The sequence below is a fragment of the Lampris incognitus genome, chromosome 11 (genome assembly GCF_029633865.1).
Source record: "Lampris incognitus isolate fLamInc1 chromosome 11, fLamInc1.hap2, whole genome shotgun sequence".
Lineage (NCBI taxonomy): Eukaryota > Metazoa > Chordata > Actinopteri > Lampriformes > Lampridae > Lampris > Lampris incognitus.
Window position 1 is genome coordinate 40,026,862 of NC_079221.1, and position 8,850 is coordinate 40,035,711.

Here is an 8,850-nt window from a genome sequence, read left to right on the forward strand (position 1 = left end):
TACAAACTGGTTCTTCTATTTAGAAAAAATGGCTGCTTCCATTTTGTCAAAGGTGACTCTTCCCAGATATCCTCTTAGCATATCTGGGATTGGAAGCAGCTACTGGACTCTGATCAGAGATTTTCTCTTTATCTCAAGGGTCTCATATGTACAAATAATCAAATTTGATTTCAAAAAAATTTTTTTTGTTAATAAAAAGCCACGTTAATCCCCAAAGTAAACACGAAAATATTTTTACGATTGTCTTCCAAACAGATGCCGCAGTTATCTATGGCTAATTAGAGTACAGACAGAAAGGGCGTCCGGGTAGCGTGGCGGTCTATTCCGTGGCCTACCAACACGGGGATCGCCAGTTCGAATCCAGGTGTTACCTCTGGCTTGATCGGGTGTCCTTACAGACACAACTGCCCGTGTCTGCGGGTGGGAAGCCGGATGTGGGTATGTGTCCTGGTCGCCGCACTAGCGCCTCCTCTGGTCGGTCGGGGCGCCTGTTCAGGGGGGAGGGGGAACTGGGGGGAATAGCGTGATCCTCCCATGCATTACGTCCCCCTGGCGAAACTCCTCACTGTCAGGTGAAAAGAAGCGGCTGGTGAATCCACATGAAACGGAGGAAACATGTGGTAGTCTGCAGCCCTCCCCGGATCAGCAGAGGAGGGTGGAGCAGCGACCGGGATGGCTCGGAAGAGCGGGGTAATTGGCTGGGTACAATTGGGGAGAAAAAAAGGGGGGGTACAGCCAGAAGTAGGGTGGGAAGGGGGGTCGTGTTTGTACTGAGTGTAAGTTACATGGCACAGGTGACCCCGGGTGGTGCTGGCGTATGCTTTAACGTTACAAGTTGGCCAAAAAGTGGCGGAGGTTCCAAGTCTGCTGTAGTTGCCATGACAACAGGCAGTTCCCTTCAGATACAATAAGACTTAGTTGGGAGCATTGCAGGAGACCTGTCATGTGCTCTTTGACGTGTGACTGTCATCACGTATCAGGATGAGTATTAAGTCATATGGAGCAGCGTGTCGTCCGACGGCGGCTGCTGTGACCCCCCAGCTCTCGGCCTTGAGTGACGGAGTAATGACAAAACCGTCAGCGCGTGTGGCGCGGTTGGCCGGTGCCTAAACTTGTGGGGAGACGCTTTCACCGTCATGTGCCTGCAAAACTTTCAACAGGAACTTCATGTTGAGTTTCTCGTGTGGCTCTCCGGAGGCCTCGTGTCTGTCTCCCGGTTCTCCATCATCAACATCTCAGCTCAGACTCAAGGCTCATCTCCTCTGTCTTGCGGCGGGCCGGGCTCGGGTTTTCAGGCCAGGCCGAGCCTCATGGACACACACACACACACACACACACACACACACACACACACAGTATAGGACAAGATGGTGATTACTTTCGATAATTTTCAGTGACGGACGAGCCCCTTATGGACGGCTGACTAATGGAGCCGTTCCTGAAATAAAACAGCCAATCGGGGTGTAAGTGGAAGGGAGGGTAGGAGAGCCGGGGCCTTTGTAGTCTAATGGTGATCACAGGACTCATATCACGCTGTCTGTCAGCTCCTATTACACACGCCTGCCCCTCAAACGCTGCGTGCAATTAAAACCGGCCAGCTTCATCTTGTTGTAAGCAGCGCTATTTCACATGTGTCACTTTCTTAAGTCCCGTATCCTGTGCTGCTGCAGTCCTCAAACAACTGGTCTGGGGGGGGAGGGGGGGAGAGAGAGAGAGAGAGAGAGAGAGAGAGAGAGAGAGAGAGAGAGAGAGAAGATCCGCATTATTCTATCTCTGTCCAGTGTTGGGTCTGAGAGGCGTTTAAGGGAAAGCGGCGTGGAGGAGTATCCGCGGCTGCAGAGGAGGTGTTGACCTCAGGAAGTGCTGCACGCTGGCTGAGTGCAGCTGCGGAGCAGAGATTTGATAAGCAAGCAAACTCCGACTCCCCGCACGACTCTGGCGAGCGTCATTACTGAGCTGTCGATGAAATGAACAGTATTGGGGGGGTTTTTTCTTCTGTAGGAATAAATTCTGTTGACTTCATAATTACCCATAGGGTTGATAACCCCCCCTGCTGGTCAGTTTAGACTAGGGTAGTGTCGCGCGCGCGCGCGCGCGTGCGCACACACTCTCTCTCTCTCTCTCTCTCTCTTTCACACACACGAACTCACACACTCTTTCACACATGCACACACAAACTCTCTCTCCCACACACACACACACACTGTCTGTCTCTCTCCCACACACACACACACACACACACACACACACACACACACTGTCTCTCTCCCACACACACTCTCACACTCACTCTCTCGCTTTCACACGCACAAACTCTCTCTCTCCCACACACACACTCTCTCGCTCTCTCCTCTCTCTCTCTCTCTCTCTCTCTCTCTCTCTCTCTCTCTCTTTCACACATACTCTCTCTCTCTCGCTTTCACACACACACAAACTCTCTCTCCCACACACACACACACTCCCACACACACACAAACTCCCACACACACACACACACACACACACACTGTCTCTCTCTCTTTCACACACACACAACTCTCTCTCACACACACCCACAAACTCTCTCTCTCTCTTTCACACACACACAAACTCTCTCTCCCACACACACACACGCACACACACACACACGCACACACACAAACTCTCTCTCTCTCACACACACACACACACACACACTGTCTCTCTCTCTCTCTTTCACACACACAAACTCTCGCGAGCACACGCACGTGCGTCTGTTTCCTGTACTTGTGAGGACCCTCATTAACTACACTCATTCTTTAGCCCCTCACCCTAATCTTAACCATCAGAACGACATGCCTCGTTTTACCCTTTACCCCACATTTAACCTAATCCTAATTCTAACCTTAATCCTACACCCAAATGTCACCTTGGATTAGCAAATGTGCAAAAATGTCCTCACTCTTATGGTGAAACCACAAAAAAAATGGCCCTCAAAAATCTAGCTGAATAAGCACACACACACACACACACACACACACACACACACACACACACACACACACACACACACACAGGTGTTCTCCATCACCCGTATCAGCCCAGCTGCCTCCTTCCTCCGCCAGCGCGCCTCCGCCACATGAAAGGTGCTGCGAGTGTGCTCATTGAACGTCTTCCCTGTGAGCACTTAGCGTTGTTCTCGGAGCTATTCTGGTCTTGAAAGGCGAAGCAGGAACCGCGCTGAACAGGACCAGGTACGACTTATTAGAGGAGCCAAAGAAGCCCTTCTCTGTTGGCCCACGCTGTTATCGCAGCTAAGAAAGCTATTGTGTCATGTAAGACCGGCGGTGCGGCGCCGAGGCTGAGCGTCCCAAAGATAGTTTGTGGGGGGGGGATATAAAAAAAAGAAATGGCAGACTAGTCCGGAAAGCTATCGGCCCTGAGTGAGCAGACTCTGGCTGGCGCAGTTCTGCTGTGGAAACGTAATCTGGACTACACGCTGGACGGTCAATGTTGGGTGGTGATGAGTGACGTCGTGTTGGCGGGACAGCCGGCCGTGCGTAAGGCCGCGCGTAAAAGCCACTCCAGGACTGACAGCGCCCCCCCCCCCCAACGGGAGCGCACCTCTGCCTCGCGTTAACGCGTGTTTTAACCCCCCCCCCCCCCCGGTCAACGTGTGATGTGCGAGCAAGCGCAATCTGTGTAAATATACTGTTAAAAAACACCAACCCTACACAACCTTTGCTGGCTCAGCACATGGACCGAGTGTGCAAGTAATCCCCGCTGAAACGAGGCCGTTGCTGCGTGGCGCAGCACGACAGTGTTCACATCAGTTTCCAATCAGCCGGTGTCAAATCAGAAACGCTTTCATATTCCCAAACAGCAGTTTCCTTTTATGCCCCTGCAAAAAAAGCCAATGCACAGAACTCTCTGCCTGTATAGAATTTGTTCTTTTCTTCTCCTCCTCCCCCCCACCACCACCCACCCACTCACCCACCCACCCCTCTGTCTCTGTCTCCCTCCTTTTCTCTCTCTCTCTCCCTCTCTCTCTGTGTGTCTCTCTCGTGCCGAGATAAGAGAGTCTGTAATTATGGGAAAGCCATTTTTCTGTATTTTATTATTCCCTAAATCAGATGTCTCATGCTTTGGCAGCGGACTGGGAACGATGGGAGAGTGACATACTTAAACTAGCTTTGTGGTCGTGTGTTTCACTAAATCTCAGCAGAGAAGAAGAGAGAGAGAGAAAAAAAAGGTGGGAGGGGGGGGAATAGGGGGGCAGAGAGAGAGAGAGAGAGAGAGAGAGAGAGAGAGAGAGAGAGAGAGAGAGAGAGAGAGAGAGAGAGAGAGAGAGAGAGAGAGAGAGAGAGAGAGAGAGGAGAGAGAGAGAGAGAGAGAGAATGAGCTCCAGCTTGGAGTGACCTCCCCTCCTGGCACACACACACACTTTCGAAGACCAAACGAGGCCGGCAGGCCACCAAAGCTTTCAGCGCCACATTTCACTCTCAGAGACTGACATAACAAAAAAAATAATAAATAATAATAATAATTACAAGTTAGACGGGCGGGAGAACTAACAGTGCACCCCCCTCCCCTCCCCCTCCTTTTTTCCCATGCTGCACTGCTGCTGCAGCGTGAAGGTGTGCAGAGGTGATCAGCCATGTGAGTCGGTGCGACGAGCTGATGCTGAGCGGCGACCCCCCCCCCCACCCCGCAGACCCTCTGCTGAGGGGCCTCGCCATTACAATAATAATAATCGTAATAATAATGGGAGGAGGGAAAAAAAAGAGAAACCCCATAACAAAACAAGAGATACTGGACAAGATGACACAACCACCGTGAGCTTGGAAGCCTCCGTAGCAAGCTGTGAGTCAGTCTAGTAAAGGGGAATGTAGCTGGTTTGTTTTGGGTCTGAGCGCCAAGCCTCTCTCAGAGCAGCTATTTCATATAATAACTGTCGACCACTCTGTTTTTGGACAGCTCCCCCTCCCCTCTTTTTTTTTTTTTTGTTCCTCTCTCTCTCTCTCTCTCTCTCTCTCTCTGGAAGAGAGACTCGCAGTAATGGATGCCTGCCTGCTTTAGTTAAAAAGAAAAGGACACGCTCAAAAAAGAAAACAGGGGGAGAAATGAAAGCATAGCAGAAGAGTGTCCCTGTGCAGAGGCATGCCACGTTCTAACCATCGGGCCCATTAAAACCGAGCCTGAGATCCAGAGGAATATGGCAGCATATTGATAGCATATGACTGTGTCACTTGAGGACAACTTCTTTTCATTCGCCTCCCTTTGTCCTATCAGGAGCATCGGCGAGCGAGCGAGCGAGCGAGCGGCGCATATGGCAACGGTAAAAAAAAAAAAAGCTAATGTGGAATCGGCGGCCCCGCTCGTCTAATTATGGCACCTTTAATGCTCCAATCTCCCGGGAGGGGCGTCTTCTTCTGAAGCCTCATGGAAAATTGAGGCTGGCCTTTATTTAAAAATGCATCTTTCAAGCGCTGCATTTTTAAATAACCCCGAGATGGCGGGTGACGGACTGCTTTGATGCCCCCCCCCGCCGCCGCCGCCTTTAGCACCGTGTTCAGGTTTCTGTATTTGGGCTAGTCACTGTACAAAATGGGGTAAATGAAATTTCCACTTCAAAAACACGTGTCTGTGTTTACTTTGCATAACTGTTGTTGGATATTTGTCTTTTGATCCCCCCCCCCCGCGCGGTCTATTCCGTTGCCTACCAACACGGGGATCGTCGGTTCGAATCCACGTGTCACCTCCGGCTCGGTCGGGCGCCCCTACAGACACAGTTGGCCGTGTCTGCAGCTGGGAAGCCGGATGTGGGTATGTGTCCTGGTCGCCGCACTGGCGCCTCCTCTGGTCGGTCGGGGCGCCTGGGAGGGGGGCTGGGGGGAATAGCGTGATCCTCCCACGCGCTACGTCCCCCTGGTGAAACCCCTCACTGTCAGGGGAAAAGAAGCGGCTGGCGACCCCACATGTATGGGAGGAGGCATGTGGTAGTCTGCAGCCCTCCCCGGATCGGCAGAGGGGGGTGGAGCAGAGACCGGGACGGTTCGGAAGAGTGGGGTAATTGGCCGGGTACAATTGGGGAGGAGAAAAAGAAGTGGGGGGGGGGTCCAAACGCCTTCGATGGTGTTTTAAGCCCCCAACGTACTCTTGAAGGCAGCGCTGCATGGAAGGCACTCCCCGCCCCCTACAGTTTCATCCAATCACAGCACTGGTTAGGGTTAGAGTTAGGGTTAGCGCCAGTGCTGTGATTGGCTGAAACCGTAGGGGGCGGGGAGTGCCTTCCATGCAGCGCTGCCTTCAAGAGTACCTTGGGGGCGTAAAACACCACCGAGCTCCAAACGCACACCGTGATGCTGCACGGGAAGCTTGACCTGGCAGGGTGCGAACAGGTTTAAGGCGGTTTTCATGTCTGCTGGAGGAGGACGTGAAACAGGTCCGCGCTGCTGTAAACGAGGGGCGGATGTGTGCTATTAGAAGTGATGGATGTCCTTGCCCCCAACTCGGCAGGGGAGGTGGTGCTACGGCAGCCCCCCAGTCTCAAACAGCCCACCAGACGACCGACGGGGTGCTCTTGTGCTCGAACGGCGTGCACGGTGAACCCACCACCACGCTCCGGAACAACCGGCCGGTCCCGTCAGAGGCCGTGGTAAGGCTAATGGCGCCGCGCTTCTTGGCAGATGACCGGTTTATTTATTTACGTAGTGTAACCGGTTATTTTCTTGCCCGGTGCGGGATTCGTTGCGGGATTCGATACGGGGTGTACCGCGCCACAAGGCGACATCAGTAACCGCTCGGCTGAAGGATCAGACCCGTTAGCTAGGGGCTAACGTGTCTTATTAATAGTTTACAGTCGTCACCCTCTCCCGGAAGCGCGCCCTCACGCTTTGTTATTCCCGCGCTCCGACGAGACTTCTGAGGATCTGCACACTTCCGGATCCCACCGCTGCCACCAATGTGACCGGTTATTTTCTTGCCCGGTGCGGGATTCGATACGAGGTGTACTGCACCACAAGGCGACATCGCTAAACGCTCGGCTAAAGGGTCAGACCCGTTAGCTAGGGGCTAACGTGTCTTATTAGTAGTTTACAGTTGGTCGCGTTTATAGCTCGTGCCGGCCCGTCGGGAGCGCGGCCCAACAGGTTCTCGCAGGCCCGCGCCGCAGACGTCAGAGGGGAAAACACGACTAGTTCCTTATCCGTATCCGCATGCACACACATGTACATTTGCATAAACAAATTTCCCAGATCAGTGTCTTTGTTTTTGTCATTCTTTTAGTTTGTCGTTCCATGCTGGAGGTGTTGTTTCAGCCCACAATCAGACAGCCGCAGAGCCAAGAGGACGGAACCAGCCTCGCTCCTGATGCGTGAAATTAATGTTGCTGTTCTTTGTTGATAATCCACCAGTTTCAAAAGGCCTCAAACCAACATTTTTCTTACTTCTCAACATTTCTGTCTTTCCCCTCAATGTGTGTGCGTTGTTTTTTTTTTGTTTTGTTTTTTCTGGTCACACACACATACGCAGACTCTCCTGTTTGTTTCACTTACAGGGGATCCTTATTTCCAGCCTTCGCAATATCAAGTGGAGCAAAACCAGCTGCGGCCGGATAATTTTATCTATTTACTTTCACTTTCCTCATAAATTGCGCTAGCCTTTGACACGAGACAAATAAATAAATAAACAAATGAAGACCCCGGCCACCGTTTTTTTTGGGGGGGGGGTTGTTTTTTAATGGAAGTGTGTTGTGTTTTTTATTTTTTGGGTGAGGCTGAGACGAGTGAACAAGCCGCGGCTCAAGGCCACAATCTAGTCATTCAGGACCTCCAGCAACAATGATGCACTCATCTAGCAACCTACACATTAAGGAATGAAGCGCTTTGCCTTTATTTGACCTCTGGCGAGAAAGGAAGGGGGGGAGAGAGGGGGAGGGGGGGGAGAAGCTTTAATTACAGAGGAGAATTCTTCTCACTCAGCTGTACGCAGCCAGAGAGGAACAGGGGATGACAACAGGCTCGAAATGTAACACCAACACAGAGGAGAGCCATCACGCTCCGCTGGGCTCGCTCGCCTTGTGTTTCGCTGCCGGTTCTGCCAGGCCCGCTCAGCTTTCGCCCCCCCCCCCCCCGCAAGCCGGGAGGCTGCCTCAATTTAGCGCCTCAAAAAAAAAAAAAAAAACCTTTCCTAAAAAAAACAAAAAACAAATCTAACCCCCGGAAGTAATACAGTAAAGCCAATGTTTAAAACGCAGATAGCAAACGCGCGCGCGCGTGCGCCCTCACGGGCGTCTCCGGGAGGCACCGGGAACAACTCGCGTGGTAAATTAACCAAAAATGAAGGGGCGGGGCTAATAACTCCCAAATTGCCGGTTTCCAAGATTTGAAAAAAACAAAACAACCTCAGCAGGAAGTTAACATCAGACCCCACCCACCCACCCACCAAAAAAAAAAAGTGGGTGGTGGTCTTCAGTGACAAGTTTAAAGTCAACCGTCCTAGCCCCGAGGTATCGAACGGACACGCGCGCGCATGCGCACACACAGCAGAGTAACAGCAACAGCGCGAGTGGCGCGTAGGCTACAGTAAACAGGGGCAGGACACATGACACCAGCCGTTCAGAGCCCCGTGTATCAACAGGCCAATGAAAAGGTTTAATGCATTCACTCTTTTATGGACTTTGCTATAAACCCTTTATGAGTGGGGTGGCATTTTGCAGTTGGGAGACTGACTGCATTGTTATGGGGGGTTTACGGCGTCGTTGGGTCCTGACCTGGCTCTGTTGTAGGTGTCCTACTAACTGATGACCACATCCCTGCAAAAAAGAAAAGAAAAGGTGGGTGGGTGGAGGAGGTGGGGGGGAGGGGGAGTGACCGTGTGCTTGATCAACAT